A 16,037-nucleotide genomic window follows, 5' to 3' on the forward strand; every position below is an offset into this window, starting at 1 on the left:
AACTCCATCCCAAATTAAATGCCTGGCTGGGAGAAACAGGGACAGCTCGGTCATAATTCCCATTTCTCCTGGGTAAGTCAGGTTGCTTTTCTTAGCTGGAGCTGTCGGGAGCGCTCAGCCGTGAGGAAACAGGAGATCTGCTAAGTCATCCTCCTTCCAGAGTCCTGGAATCCATGGAAAGATTTCTGCATCCATCCTCCCTGAGGAGAGGACACAGCGACCGCCTGAGCCGCCGACGTTCCTCACATTCCCTGGCTGGGCACAAAAATCTGTGACCCAATCTGTGATTTATTTTTTTTTTTTCTATTTTGGCACAGTCTAAACCAGTGGGATTCACTTATTTACTGTTTGAAAGTTAAACACAGCAAGAGCTCTGCTTTATGGCTGTTTCTGGAGGCACAGGAAATCCCACAGATCACCAGAAGCTTCTTAGAGGCAAAGAGATGGAGGCTGAGAGATCTTTAATAAAATCTTAAACTCACACTCTGCTCAACTGCTGGAAAAACCAGCCTCAGAAAGGGTGACCTGGATTCCAGAATTATATGCATCAGTTCCCCAAGGACTCCCTGATGTGCAGGTACCACCCCCTGGCACAGGGAAGGTCTCCAGGTCTTTGGGATGCTCCAGACCTGCTGGACCAGCCCAAGCACCCCATGGCATCAGCAAACCAGGATTAATTAGGATATTCCAGATATTTCTGCATCAAAATCAAACCAAATTTCAGTTTGGAGGTGTTGTTGAGACCAGAGTGAGCTGGTAGCTTCCTCAGAGCTCCTGGGAGAGCAGACAGGGAGGCAGCACATCAAATATTCCTGGTTTCTAGTGCACGTTTGGACTTCCAGCAAATGAGGATTTTAGGGAGAGTCACAGAGCCACGTTCTCCTTCAGACAACCCAGAAATACAGCAAGAGATTTTCCAGCTATTATTTGTAAGGCTTAATGGCTGCTGCCCTCCTGTGTGAGAGACAAGAGACAGGGCAGGACCGGAGGAGGCAGATTTGGGGACAAAGAGAGCAGCTTTGGGTGCAGAGGGGGAAGATTTGGGGCATTTAAAGATTCTAAGCGTGGACTCCTTAAACAGACAAAGCACTTGTAGAGTTGTTTCCCTTCTCAGCACAAACTCCCTGAGCTTTCTGGCTCACTTTAATTTTCTCAGAACAAATTCAGTCAGGCCCAGAGCCTCCAAGCTGCTGCAGAAAAACCAGAAATGCACAAGTAAAGGGAAAACAGTTCCTACTATTGTCTCCACAAGGGAACACAAGGACAACACAGGTATTTCCACTCAGAAATCCCAGATTCTCCCTTCCAGGGCCTGAAGGGACTCCAGGAGAGCTGGAGAGGGACTGGGGACAAGGGATGGAGGGGCAGGACACAGGGAATGGCTCCCACTGCCAGAGGGCGGGGATGGGTGGGAGATTGGGAATTGGGAATTCCTGGCTGGGATGGAATTCCCTGGCAGTGCCCAAGGCCAGGCTGGAGCACCCTGGGACAGTGGGAGGTCCCTGCCATGGCAGGGGTGGCACTGGATGATCCTTGAGGTTCTTTCCAACCCAAACCATTCTGGGATTCCAGGATTGTAACCATGAATTACCCCTGAAGGCTTCATGCAGCTCTCAGTCACTTCCACATCTGGCATCTCCCTCCTTCCACTCCTCAGGTCAGGAACAACCTCTCCCTCAGCCTCTGACTGCTGCTCCCACCTGGGCCTTCCACCATGGGGGAATCTGAGGCTCCTCAAGGGTGTCCATCAACTGTAGGGTTTCATTCCTTAGGGATTCTGAGCCATTTCTCTGTTTCAAGCATTGTTTTTGTTGTTATTGGTACTGCAAATAAACCCAGCTTGCTGCATCTCAGTCCTTAATGATGATTTCTGCTCCATGATCAGAAACATTCTCATCAGCCTCATTTCCCTCAGGAAAGCACTGACAAAACCATCAAGCTGTGCCTTCCCCATCATCAATTATTCAGATGCCACATGAATTAGCAGAGCCTGGCAGCAGACAGCTCCAGCATTCCTGCCTCGTTGGGAATGTTAAAAAGATTCTCTCAATTTCTGGAGATTGAGGAAACTTCTATTTTCTCCCTGCCTCGCAGCCACTCGTGGCTTGGAGAGCTTAAATTTCATGGAATGATGAATTCTCCAAGGATAACCAGGCTGAAATCCCACTCTAGCCAAAGGCAAGTTGTAAAACAAGCTCCTCTCTCCACATGTGGAGCTCCTACTCACTGTCAACTCAAAGCCATTACTGAAGGTGGCCTGAAGGCTGCCAGACCAGCATTTCCCAGCTTTACTAAAGCAGTTCCCACCAGCTCTTTTTCAGTGTGGATATTCATTTATACTAAAATTATCTGCATTTGAGTCAACAAAAAAAAAGGAACATTTTTTTCTTTTAAAGTACAAGGACTTTAAGGAAAGTGCAGGACCAGAAGGGCACCCAGGGGAGGCAACAACCAGCAGGAGGACTCAAAGCTGCTCGAGTCAAACTGTGGTTTAGTTGATACGGGGGTGTCAGTCAAAGGTGGGGAGTCTGTGATTCTGTGCATCCCAGGAACATCACACAATCCATGAACTGCACCAAGGAAAAGCTCCCAACACCCACAAAAACTGCACTGGAGCTGCAAGACTGCTGTAGGAACTATGGCAACACCAAAGCCCCAAAGGACAATGCACACTTAGAGCTGGAACAACCCCAGGATGACAGGGCTGCTCCAGGAGGTGCTTCCAAGGATCCAGTGAGGATGGAGTGTGTTGCTTTGGATTGTCTCTGTCTCAACTACGAAGGTTTCCCTCCCTCACAGCACAGTTGCCTGGAGAGAACTGATGCCATCAATGCCAGGTATTATGGAAGGTTCCAGGTCTCCACACAAAAAATCCCTGTGGCCAGGGCTGTTGTTAGAGGAAAGGGAACAGAGAAATAAATACCAGCACTTCAGGACTTCGAGGAATTCCAGTGGTGGGTAACATGAATATTACATGTCCCTGATTAACATTATTTTCAACTCAGTTAATGCAGTTTAAAAATAAAGTCCACATTCTGCACTTATGCAAAATAAAAGTAATTAGCTGGAGCCAGATCTCTGTCAAGGATAAAGGCAGAAGGAATATCCAAATGCAAGAGAACTGGGGAGAATTCCTGTTTGAGTGTGTCTAAACACACACAAACACACACAAACACACGTGTGTGTGCAGGTACCTGGTGTCATGGAATGCTATCAGAGGATGGTTTGGCTTGGAGGGACCTTAAGGCCCACCCAGTGCCACCCCTGCCATGGCAGGGACACTTCCCACTGTCCCAGGCAGCTCCAAGCCCTGTCCAGCCTGGCCTTGGGCACTGCCAGGGATCCAGAACAGCCACAGCTGCTCTGGGCAGTGCCAGGGCTGCCCACCCTGCCAGCCTGGCCTCTGGAACTCAGCATTCCCATGGCACAGATCCTCTGTCTGATCTCATTCAGCTGCACTGAGAACTCTGCAAACTCTCCTTTCAGACTCTCACCTGCAGCTTTTCCATCAGCTTCTCCTCTGCTCAGGGTGAGGAGACTGAAGCACGTTTTATCAGGGCACTCCACAGCAACTCTGCTGCTCTCAGGCTCTGGAGAGCCACACTCTGCACAAGAACTCAGCCAGAGAACTCCAGACACCCAAGAGAGCAGCCCTGCCACATTCCTGGGAATTACACTGCAATTGCTCTGCACTTGTCCACAAGCCTGAGGGGGGTTTTGCAACTTCCCTGTGGAAGGCAGCACTGGAGAGGCAGCTCAGCTCCCCAGCCCCAGCACAGGGCCCTGAGCCACCTCCCAAACCCTTCCCTGACACCACACTGACCATCAGAGCTGCCCAAAGCCACCCCACTGACAGCAGCAAACTGAAGGCAAAATTGTTCCAGCTGCCCTCGTCTCCAAATCCATGGAAGGACAACAATGGAGCCCACCTGGAGCAGCCTGGAGCCCTCCTGGAGCCCTCCTGGAGCCAGAGCAGCTTTTGAGGAGGGATGGTGGGAAGGGGGAGGCTCACACAGGGAGAGGGCTGGACACCAGCACAGCACAACTGGATGAAAACCAGAGCTGGGAGGCTTTAGGAATGTCAGGCTGAGCAGAGGAAGAGTGATACAACTGCAAAGAATCACTCTAGCAGCCCACTTGCAGCCCTGACTCCCCTTCAGCTGCAGCCATTCCCAAAAAAGATCTGTGGCACGTCCTGGTGCCTGCGAAGAGTGATTTACTCAGGGTAATTATGGCTGAGGTAAGAGCACACCACCCTCCTGCAGATTCCCTCCCTCTGGGCAATCCCAGTGCCATCAAGCACCCAGCAGGATGGGGTAAGACTGTCCAAGTTGGATTGCTCCATCCTGAGCTGTACCCTTTCCAAGCTGATAAAAAGTCACATTAATAAACTTGCCTTAAGTTACAGAGAGAGATGCTCTGCCAGAGCAGCTTCACTGGGAGGACAAGAATAACTTTCCTCTAAGCCCCAGCAGGGATTAGGGACTCTAGAAGGTGGGGATTAATGCTCTTGGCTGGCCTTCAAAAAAGCCACATGGAAGATGAGTTCATAGATAATAACTCTGAGGGACTTTCAAGTGTCGAGCTCTGCACAGGACTACCAGCACTGAAGTAAGAGACCTAAAAAGGACTCCAAAAATCAAATATTTACCTAAGGAAGCAAGAGAGTCTGCCCACCTTCTGCCCAGACCTGGAAGTTTTAGCTCCAAAGTGAGCAGCTGTAAAAAGCCAGCCCCCAGGGCCCTGCAGGTTTTAGGGCCTCAAAGCAGAGGGGATTTCATTCCGTGGAGAGGCAGCACCAAAAAAGGAGAGTTCCATCAATCATGGGGGAAGAGCCTCCTGGTTTCTCCTGGCACAGGGAAGGAGAGGTGGGGGCAGGGGAGGAAAGGGCTGTTTGCAAAGCACTTTCTCCGGAGGATGCTGGGCTGAGCAGCCCCAGCAGCTGCTCCCGTCAGCTGCTTTCCTTTAATAGCAGCGGGGCAGGGAGGAGCTGGGTCCCACCTCCCCCCAGAGCAAACCCACAGCACAAGGCTGTGCCCACAGATCCTGCTCCTGGCACAGGGGCAAGGCTGGCACATCCCTGACAACACCCAACAGTTCCCATCTCCCCCTCCTTGCTCTTCTTCCTGCGGCACCACCTCTGCCACAGCTGGACAGCACAGCTGGCTGCACAACAAGGATAAGTTCCACTACAAAATTCACCTCAGCCCTCGTGCCAGCTCCTCTGAATTCATCCTGTTCCACCTTTGTCTCACGTACATGTCTCCCAGAAGAGAGGATTTTGTTCTCACGGGAGAATTTGGGTGTTAATTTCTACAATGGGATGAAAACTGCATGGCACAAACATCAGAAGGACAAACCCAGAGATGAGAATGAGTTCAAGTCATGCTGTGAGATGAAAATTCAGAGGTTTAGTCTGGCCTAATTACAGTTTGAGTAGCACTGTGCAGGCCCTCAGTGCCTTCTCAACGCCCAGTGTTGCCTTCTGTAGATATAACAATATATAAAATATAAATATATACACATCTGAGAGTGTAGGAGGGAAAGCAAGGCCAGAGAGGATGAATTCTGAATGAAGCTGGGATCAGGCACAGGTTGGACTCCATCTCTGCTTCCAGCCACTCCACTCCTTTCCCTGCACGGAGTAATTCCAGTTGTGTCAGTGACTCTACCAGAGCAGCTGCTTCACTTTTAATTAAAATGAGCCCTTCTCCTGACAACTTAATTACAGAGCACCAGAACCTGCCCATCAGGACACAGGACTGGAAGCTTCCACATGAGAAATTCGAGTGGAGAATTGTTTTCATTCATGGCAAGTCAGCACCAGCTCGGTGTTCCAGAGGAGTGGAACAACAAACCTGGCAATGCTTTTTCAAGGGGATTTGTCAAGAGAAAACAATATTTTAAAGTTTTCAAACACTACTGGAAGGCAACAAAAAGCTTTGGAAGAATGAACCAAAGCATTCCTATACCAAGAAATTAGTCTTAGCTATTTGCAAATTCTGCAAGGCCTTGGCTGCAGCAGTGAGGGACTGCAAGGGCTCAGCAGCTGCCTGAGGAGCTTTGCAAACGTCCAGAAATGCCCCCAGAGGAACCTGGAAATGGAACAGAACAGCTGGGCTGCTGCAGAGGTCAGGGGCTGCCCTTTGGGAACCACAACAAAGCTGGGGGGAGGCTCTGGCAGGGCAGAGGAAATGCTCTGTTAGTGCCCAGCTCTGTCACCACGCTGGGGACCTGCTCCTGCTCCATGGGGTGTGCCCAGGGACCTGCTCCTGCTCCATGGGACGTGCCCAGGGACCTGCTCCTGCTCCATGGGATGTGCCCAGGGACCTGCTCCTGCTCCATGGGATGTGCCCAGGGACCTGCTCCTGCTCCATGGGATGTGCCCAGGGACCTGCTCCTGCTCCATGGGATGTGCCCAGGGACCTGCTCCTGCTCCATGGGATGTGCCCAGGGATCTGTTCCATGAGGATGTGCCCAGGGACCTGCTCCTGCTCCATGGGATGTGCCCAGGGACCTGCTCCTGCTCCATGGGGATGTGCACAGGGAGCACAAGCATCTCTCCACTCCAGCCACAGGCTTTGTCAGGCCAGGAACCAAATTCCCTCCTTTTCTGTGGAGGCCACTCAGGTGCTCAGAAATTCATGGAGAATTAAAATCCCTAAGCCCATTTTGGGTGGTAGCAGAATTACATCTGGAAGGCTCCAAGCTGTGGAGCCTGCTCCTGACTCAGTTAAGCCCAGCTCTGGGATACACCTGTTCTTACCCTGTTGAGGACAGGATACCCTGTTTGGGATATTCCAGCCAGCCTTTACACCCTGGTGTGCCACTAAAACACACTCAGAAAGGGCTTTTTGCATCACCTTTGGCAATTCCATGTATGGATTTTGTTCATGCTGGGGAAACTCCACAATAGATATAATGGAGATTAACCATATTCCACATTAATAGGAATTACTTCTAAGTAGGGATATTTGTGCCTAAACACAGGTGAGAAAGGCAAAGCTCTGAAATCCTTTTAAACCAAGGTAGGAGCCTTTAGCTTTAAAAGCCCTGATCACACCTGGGCCCCTCAGCAAGCAGAGCTGAACCTTTGGCTACAAGAGCTCAGGAAAGGATTTGTTGGAAGTTTGGGAAGCAAAACCTGTGATCCAAGGGAGAGGAGCACTCCTGGTGGTGATGGTGCAGCTCCCAAGGCCAGGGAGGAGGATAACTGAGCTTCAGAACGGGGTGTGAGGCAGGGAAAGGAGCAGTGAAAACCTCCCTGGGGAGAACCTGGGGTGCTCTGAGGGACAGCTCAGCATTAGGGCAGAGAGAGACCTTCCCACTAAGTCAGGGAATTCCTGGGAACATGAATTAGCTCAGGTCCCTCAGTCAGGAGCCACCAGCAGCAGCAGCAGCACAAAAGGCCCTTGGGGATTGCTGATTGATAAGGGCAGCGGGCTTTGGAAGCAAGGAGAGCTGCAGGTGCAGGCCAGCCCCTCCTCCTGGGGCCCTGCAGCTCATCCTTCAGCCACAGGGATGCCAGCCCAGCCCTTAAGCTGCTGTTATTGCCTCCCAGCAGGACACTTAATTCTCCCCAGGCAGGGGGACACTCCTGCTCTCACGTAGTGTTTATTCTTAGAGAGGATCCCAGGGATTTTTCTTGAGCTGGCCCAGGCCCAGAGGAGCAGCCCCAGCGTGGCACAGACACAGCACAGACATTTGCTGTGGCAAGAAGGCAAGAAAAGCTGAGAACTGAGGAGAAAGAACTGCCCAGAGACTTGTTCCTGCCACACAGAGTCCATGGCAGTCAGTATAAAAAGCAGATGACAGGCACAGAGTGAGGCCAAGCGAGTGCTCACATCCAACAGCTGAGCCCAATTCCTCCCGAGTGAGGCCAAAGAACAAATTCTACATTGGAGCCTTTCTGCTATCCTGACCTGGTTGTAATGACAAAATTCCTGCTGACTGAGAGATCAACCAACATTAGCTCCCAGTGACCAAGCACATCCAGCACAACCACACTTGGGCAGCAGCTCTCAAAAACAGCTGCAAACTTAAGGCTGCACACTCAGGTTGGTGATGGCTCCAGGTTTTTTTAGTTTTTCTTCTAGGAAATGAACTCAAATGTTGCAAGGAGAAGAATGCAGTCTTAGTTCAAGTAGAACAGTGCCTGTGTGGCTTATCTGGTTAAAAAATGGGATGTGCTGGTAGGCAGGAGCTTGGGGAGATGCCAAGAGGAGCCAGAGCACGAGGCCTTGTGCTAGTTCTTGGTCTCAAGGAGAGAATTGTCTGTCTCTGAAATCTGATGAGGTGGCAGCAGGGGCAAGAACAGTCCTTTCTGAAATGAATTAATGCAGAAGAACAGCTCCCCCATCCCAAGCGCATGCAGGAAGGCAGGGGGAGGAAGGGAGGTGCTGCTGCAGCCCAACCACCATTGTATTTACATTTCCGTGCTCCTGATAGCAAACGCATTCAAGGGTGCCTGGAAAACAAGGCTTTGGCTAGAAAACAAAAGCTGAGATTTCATGAAAGAAAGAGCAATAAAAGACATTCCAGGTGTCCCTGCAGCCTTATCAGGCATGGTGTGGTGGTTTCCTTAGAGAATGATTCACTTTCTTATCCCAGGTGTGGCTGCAGCGTCCAGTGCCACACTGAGGTGCCCTTGGACACAGCAACTCTCTTCCAAAAGAGGAAAAAGAGGGGACTAAATAAATAACTATTCAGTGTAGAACTGAAAATAAAAAAAAAACCCAAAGAAACCTTTTGATTGTAGTTCAGGGTGCTTCCCACATCACTTTAGGAAAGTAAAACTTTAAGTGGTAAAGTGACTCAGAAACCTCAAATCCCTGAATATTTGGGTTGGAAGGGACCTTAAAGCCCATCCAGTGCCACCCCTGCCATGGCAGGGACACTTCCACTGTCCCAGGCTGCTCCCAGCCCTGTCCAGCCTGGCCTTGGGCACTGCCAGGGACCCAGGCACAGCCACAGCTGCTCTGGGCACCCCGTGCCAAAAACTGACCCTAAAGATGTGGGTTTGTGAGTGCTTCTTCCCAGTTAGAGCCATTACACAACAAAACATGAATTTATCCAGCAGGTAATGTTTTCAGAAGTGTTTTCTCCCCATGTGCACACGTGGAACCAACACAAGAACCAAATGAAGATCCAGGTGCCGCAGTCATGACCAGACATTCCCCTGGGCCTGGCTGAGGGAAGTGAGCAGGAGGAACTGGGGTACTCCTGAGGGGCAGTGTGGTATGATAACAGCTTCAGGCTGGCACAGAACCCAAGGTTCACCTCAGCCAGGTGAATGCAAGCAGGAGCAGCCCAGCTCCCAGCAGGATGCCCTGCTCTCCCAGGATGTGGGGAGGAAGCTGCTGCTCTTCATCCTCACCATCAGTGAGCCTGGCTGAAGCATTCCTGGATCAATCCCTCCAGGAAGCACTTCAGCTGCTCAGTGCAGGCTGTGGGAAATCCCTGCTGGCTCTGCACCTCCTGAAACCTGTGGAGCCGTGGGTGCCTGGGACTGCAGGGAGCAGTTCTGCCACAACTCCCAGTTTGTACCACGGAGAAATGCAAGGAGGAGAATCCTGATGGCAAAGTCACCTCCCTGGACGAGGTGGGAGGTACAACACAACTTGTCAGAGCTCCAGGGGTGCCTGGAGAGGACTCTCAGGTGTGGCATTCAGTTTTAGGAGGTCCTATGAGGAGCAGGCAATTGGACTCGATCATCCCTAAGGGTCTCTTCCAACTGGAGATACTCCATGAAGTCCAAATCGAGTTCAGGCACCCCAGGAGCCTGGCAGACCTTCCCAACACACTGGGCCAAGCCAAGAGAGGTAGAAAAGAGGAAAAATAAAACCCACTCAAGACTGGCAGGTGCAGGGAGGAAAACACCAAGCTCTCCCCTTCCTCTGTCACCTTTGCTGTCCAGCTCCTCCCTGAGGCGGAGGTGACACCCTGTGACCCCTGCAGGTCCGCTGAGGCCACGGGGAGGGCACGTGGGGCACTCTGGGCATGGCCCCCCCTCCAGCCCACCCAGGGGGGATAAGCCATCTTCCTTGGCTTCTCTTCAAGTGGCTTTGAGACAACGACTTAAGATGGTTTGGCCAGCAGCCACAGCCCTGGAGTGACAGCAGGAGCTGGGGATGCCCCAGGGAGCCTGGGCACAGCCACCTCAGGAACTGGGAGCACCTTCCAGCCACCTCAGGAACTGGGAGCACCTTCCAGCCACCTCAGGAATAGGGACACAGGAGCTTCTTCCAGTCCCACCATGAACAGCAGCATCAGCCCCACTGGAAATGAAGAACTCTGCACCTACAGCGTTATCTCTGCATCTGTTGTTTAAGGACACTGGAAAAAAAAGGCACCTGGGGAATAATTTTATCCCATAACTAAGTTTTAGGAGACTTGTGAGTCCCAGGAGATGACAGGGGATAAAGCAGGTGTGATGAGCTCTGTCCATGTGGCCCCTCTGCACTCCTGACTGGGGGTCCCTGCGTGGAACCAGCACTGCCACTGACAGCTCAGGCCTTTTCTACAGGAAAATGCAGAGGGATGGCTCAAACGGGGAAAAAGACAGCAGAAATTCCTCTCAGGACTTCAACACATAACCAGAGTTTGAGAACAATCCCAAACTGCTCTGCAGAAGACACGTGGCTCTCTCAGTCCACACAAAAATCAGGAATAAATGGTAATTATTTCCCCAAAGCACATTACATGGGCATCCTGACTGCAGGGCTGATGGCAGATTCCAGAACTGGAGCTTTGCTGTGCTTTCCCCACAGGAAGCTAGGATAAAAAACCTGGATGATCTGCTGCTCCCAATTCCTAACAAATCAAATCAGACTTGTTTTTCTTAGCCTAGTTTACCCATTTTAATCTTTTCTAGTCCTCTTAGTCTGATAAAAAGAAGATTTGAATGAGCAAGTTAAACAAGATGTGAGCCCTTTGGAGCACAAAAGGCAAAGAAGGAAAGCCCAAGTGGCCAGAAAGGATAAGCCTGGAGTTCCACACCAGCCCTGTTATCCCAAACAGAACCCCAAAAATGTCTGAATTTCAATAAATTCCTGAAAGGTTGGAGCTCCTCTGCTCTGGAGCCAGGCTGGGAGAGCTGGGAATGTTCCCCTGGAGAGGAGAAGCTCCAGGGAGAGCTCAGAGCCCCTTCCAGGGCCTGAAGGGCTCCAGGAGAGCTGGAGAGGGACTGGGGACAAGGATGGAGGGACATGACACAGGGAATGGCTCCCACTGCCAGAGGGCAGGGATGGATGGGAGATTGGGAATTAGGAATTCCTGGCTGGGAGGGATGGTAATGGAATTCCCAGAGCAGCTGTGGCTGCCCCTGGATCCCTGGCAGTGCCCAAGGCCAGGTTGGAGCAGCTTGGGACAGTGGGAGGTGTCCCTGCCATGGCAAGGGTGGCACTGGGTGGGCTTTGAAGTCCCTTCCAGCCCAAACCTTTCTGTGATTCTGTCTGGAAGGATTTTAACTGGCAGCATGTAAAAAGAGCAGTAATTAGCAGTAATTAGAAGGTTTATCAGAACAGGATGGGAAGGTGAGTGCATTCCAGCCACGCTTGCTCCACAGAAGTCCCCAGTGGCAGAAATCTCACCCCAGATCTCTGGATGGTGGCTGCATTCCCAGCACAGCTGTTCTGGTGTGCACACACAGCTGTACCAAACTCTGCTTTTGAATGCAGCATTTCCTGTTGGGTCATTAGAAAATCAGTTCCTACCTCACGAGCAGGTGTTCCCTGGGCAGGTACTTCAGTCCTCAGAAACTGCTTATCTGCAAGACACAAGGGAGAAGGAACTGTGTGACCACAGAGCCCTGGGATGGCAGGAATTGGGGATGCTGGGACATGAGTGGTGGTACTCAGAATTAACTGAGACCTGGGAGATTTTGCTGCAGTCCCCCATCAGTGATGCAGGCAGCTTTTCTTGGTGTTCCTTCCTCAACAGGAGTAAGATCTCGGTGTTGCTGGGGTCAGGAGTGAGGGAGGGGATCCTGCCCCTCTACTCAGCCCTGGTCAGGCACAGCTGGGCTATCGTGTCCAGTTCTGGGCTCCTCAGTCCAAGGAGCTGCAGGAGAGGGCCCAGCAGAGGCCACAGAGCTGCTCAGGGCTCTGGAGCATCTCTGGTGAGCAGAGACTGCAGAGCTGGGCCTGCTCAGGCTGCAGGAGGGAAGGCTCACAGGGGATCCCATCAATCCACACAAATCTCCCAAACTGTGCCAGGAGAAGGTGCCAGGCTCTGCCCAGCGACAGGACAATGAGCAGTGGCCACAAAGCAAACCACAGCAGCTCCAGCTCAGCAGGAGGAAGAGCCTCTCTCCATGGAGGGGCAGAGCCCTGGGACAGCTGCCCAGGGGGGCTGGAGACACCCCAAACCCACCTGGACACACCCCAGTGACCCTGCCCTGGCAGGGGCTTGGCCTGGCTGACATCCAGAGGTCCCCCCACACTCCAACCACCCTGTCATTGCTATTTCTGTGCTTGCTGTTGCCCATCAACACTTGCTCAGCTGTTCAGGATATTCCATGAAAACTGTGAGCTACTTTTCCCTCGTTGCACACCTTAATAGGTTTCTCCAAACACAGCATTAAAGCTGAATTAAGCCAGGCTGATCAGGACATCCCTGCCCTAAGCAGCATTTCAGGTGCTCAATGAAGGGCTTAAGAGCTCACAGGGCCCCTTTCAGCCCCTGTCACACCTGCCCAGGCACCTGTGACAGCCACATCCCAGTCACGAGCCCACCTTCATCTACTCTGGCTGTTTTCTCTACTTTTGCCACGATTCCAGTGCAGCTGCTCCCACCAGATTTACCAGGAACCATCTCCTCACCTGGGTGTCGTGTTTCAAATTTTTCTACCCAATATTTTACATTTTGTTGATAATGTTTCTTAATTGTGAAGCAATCACCAAAAAAAAAAAAAAAATCTATCCCAGTAATTACTCCTTCTATCCGCCTTGAAGAAGAAAACACAAACTGAGCCACAGAGTTGAAGTATTTCAATCCACATGGAGAAATAAATGTCCAACTTGTTCTCCACCACTGCAAGTCATCAAGCCAATCTCCCAGGAAAAAATCATCTCAGTACCTGCTCAGCAGCCAGACAGAAACACCAATCGTGTTCCTCTCCCCACAGACGGACATTTCGTGTTCCAGGGAAGTGAAATGCCAGAGCTTTTAGCTAAACGAGGACACAGCCCAGTGAAAAGTGTCAGTTTAGCTTCAGTAAAGCAGTGAAGCCCTCAGGAGTGAGCAAAGCCTTCCAGAAGAGTCCTGCTCCCTTCAGAAGGGCTGGGAAGGGGAGTTCCCACATTCATTATGGAAAGGAGGAGTCTCTGGTGCAGGATTCAGCTGCACCAGGTGCTCAGTCCCTTCCCCAGAGGGCCACAAACCAACAGCACACCTCCCATCCCCACATCCTTACTGGCAGGAGAGCCAGCCTGTGACAAACTGGGACATCAGGGTCCTTCTCTCCAGCTCCTTCCCACTAGAGAACAGCCCCATCCCCTCCCCACTGGCTGCTCCCCTGGTGCCAGCCCACAGTTCTTGCTGTGATCCAGTCCTTTGCACAGAAACCACCAAAACTTTACCTTATTTGTTAAGAAAAACAACCCAGAGACTTCACTTTTCAGGCAGAATTGAAGAAAATGAGAAGCAGAAGCTCCTTTTTTAGTGTTGCTCCAGTTCAAATAGGGCAGTGGCTGGGTCAGCCTGGTAACTGTGAGATAAAATCCACCACAGGTCTGGGAGTTGGTCTGGGCAAACCAACTTTTTCTTTGTAAAATGTACCTCTGGTTGCTCTCTAAACAACCCCTGAAGTGCAGAATTCCTGAACTGTGGGAGTCTTAACTACCCCTCTTGTAAAATTGATGCCCTTTAATTTAAGGGGGGCTTTCACTGATAAGAAGAAGTGTTAAATATCTTAAAAGATTTGCTGAAATTGAAGGTGTGGCTGCAAAGATTTCTTATGTGTTGGGTCTTCAAATAATCTGAGAGACTTTACCCCATCCCCTCACGGGATAAACTGAGGAAGACTCTGGCTGTTCCAGAAACCTTGCTAAACAGCAGGAGAAAATCCATATATAAAGCAAATCCCAGCTCCTGTGGCCCATGGTTAACCAGGGCTGTTCTCCACTTTGGAGAAATGCTTCTGAGAACTGATTTAAGGAGTAGAGACAGCTGTCCATTCATTCTGACCCCAAACTCCCAACTTCCTTCCTTCTTCCTTCCTCCCCAGCACTGTCTCCCCACAGCTGCCACGGAAAAGCAGCACCAGGGCAAAGCAGGGATCTCATTAATGCCACTCCCCACTGGGTCCTGCCTGGCATGCACCCTGTTCGTGTTTGCTGTCCCTGTAAGATCCAGTTCCACATCCTGCACCAGTACTTCTTGTTCCTCAGCTCCTCATCCTGTTGGTACAGAACATTCCAAGGGCTTCTCCAGCTCCAGAGATCCTCCTCCCAGAAAAACTGCATCCCATTAACACACTGAGCTCGCCAGACACAGCCCATCTGTAACACACCGGGTTTCTGAGGAGTTCCAAAATCACATCCACATTTCAGGGCAAACATTAACAACTCCCTTCGGGTTTCTGTAATTTTGAAGGTTTTTACTACTTTTAGCAGCACCTACTCATCTCTACCAGTTTGCAGTGACAGCCCTTTGGAGGATGAACTCCCAGCTCAGCCTGGTCCTGGGGAAAAGGACCAAGCCCATCTTGGTAAGCCACCCAAAAATGATGTGAGCAGCTCTCCACATCCACCTCAGCAAAGGATCAGCCTCCAGCTCCCAGTTTCAGCTCCCCAGGACTTTGTAGCACTGATCCCAGCCAGGTGGAATGCACTCCAGTGCCACTGAGGTTACCACGAAGAAAGAATGTGCCATTCCCCATCTCAGAAGCCCTTATCAGCTCCCTTAAACTCCCTAAACAAGCAGCACTTTCTGTTTCCCCACCCCAAATTCAGCACTGCTCCTGTGCCTTGCAGGAGAAAGCCCCTCAGCCTTGGAGTTCCTGTTCTCTCCCCCTTCAGGCCTGGCTGCCAAAGCTCTGGATAAACAGCTCCCTTTAAATAGCTCCTGTCTCCAACACACACAGGGCATGAAGATCACTCGATAGGGAAGCCAAGAGGGGCGTTGCCCACCCCACTCCAACATTCCACATGCAAAGCAGTCCCAGGGTGTCGGATGCCGGCTCCAAAGGCAAAGGCTGGTGAACCCTGAGCTAAATATACACAGTGGCCATGAAATCCAGATTGGGCAGCTCAGATTTCCATCCCTGGCTCTTCCCAGCAATAACTACAACAACCTGACAAGGAGTCACAGAATGGGGTGGGTGGAAGGGACCTTAAAGATCTCATTTCAATCCCTGCCATGGGCAGGGACACCTTCCCTCAGAAGGAAAATCGCCTTTATGGCCACCTACATTGTCTCCTTGCCTGTTCCTGAACTCACCAAGATCCTAAACCAAGAGTTTATTCACAAATATGATGGAATTTTTTTCCTTCACAGGCACCACTGCCAGATACTCCATTAATTTTTGTTCAGCATCAAACTCCTGCTCCCACACTGACATGAGGCATCTGAATAAAGCTGACAGTAAATCCTAGGAGAAATGGATAAGGGAGCTGGGAAGGGGCTCAGCCTGGAGAAAAGGGGGATCAGGGGGATCAGGGGGACTCTGCACAGCTCCTGACAGGAGGGGACAGCCTGGGGAACAGGGACAGGAGGAGAGGGAACAGCCCCAGGCTGGGGAGGGCAGGCTCAGCTTGGACATCAGGAGGAATTTCTCCATGGAAAGGGTGGTCAGGGCTTGGAAGAGGCTGCCCAGGGAGGCTGTGAGTGCCCATCCCTGGAGGTGTCCAAGGAACACCTGGATGTGGCACTCAGTGCTGGGGACAAGGAGGGGATTTGGCACAGCTTGGACTTGGAGATCTTTCCCAACCCAAACGATTCTGGGATTTGAAAGTGACTGCTTTAACTTCAGGCTTTTGAGTGGAGCTTCTCCCAGGAGAAGTTAGACTAATAATTTAAAGAGTCTTCAAAACACA

General features: G+C 51.2%; 1 protein-coding gene across 11 annotated transcripts in view; it reads right to left on the reverse strand.

The window, feature by feature from the left end:
* MAP4 (microtubule associated protein 4) overlaps positions 1–16,037 on the reverse strand; it is a 143,575-nt gene that overhangs the window by 103,782 nt on the left and 23,756 nt on the right. For 10 of the 11 annotated variants that reach the window (XM_030266886.4, XM_030266883.4, XM_030266887.4 and 7 more), the window contains exon 2: positions 11,715–11,767. The exons of the other annotated variant lie outside the window; for it this stretch is intronic. The gene's annotated coding sequence lies outside the window, so the exon portion shown is untranslated. The remainder of the gene's footprint in view (positions 1–11,714; positions 11,768–16,037) is intronic. 11 annotated transcript variants of the gene reach the window in all.

Source organism: Taeniopygia guttata, chromosome 2 (assembly GCF_048771995.1).
Source record: "Taeniopygia guttata chromosome 2, bTaeGut7.mat, whole genome shotgun sequence".
Taxonomy (NCBI): domain Eukaryota; kingdom Metazoa; phylum Chordata; class Aves; order Passeriformes; family Estrildidae; genus Taeniopygia; species Taeniopygia guttata.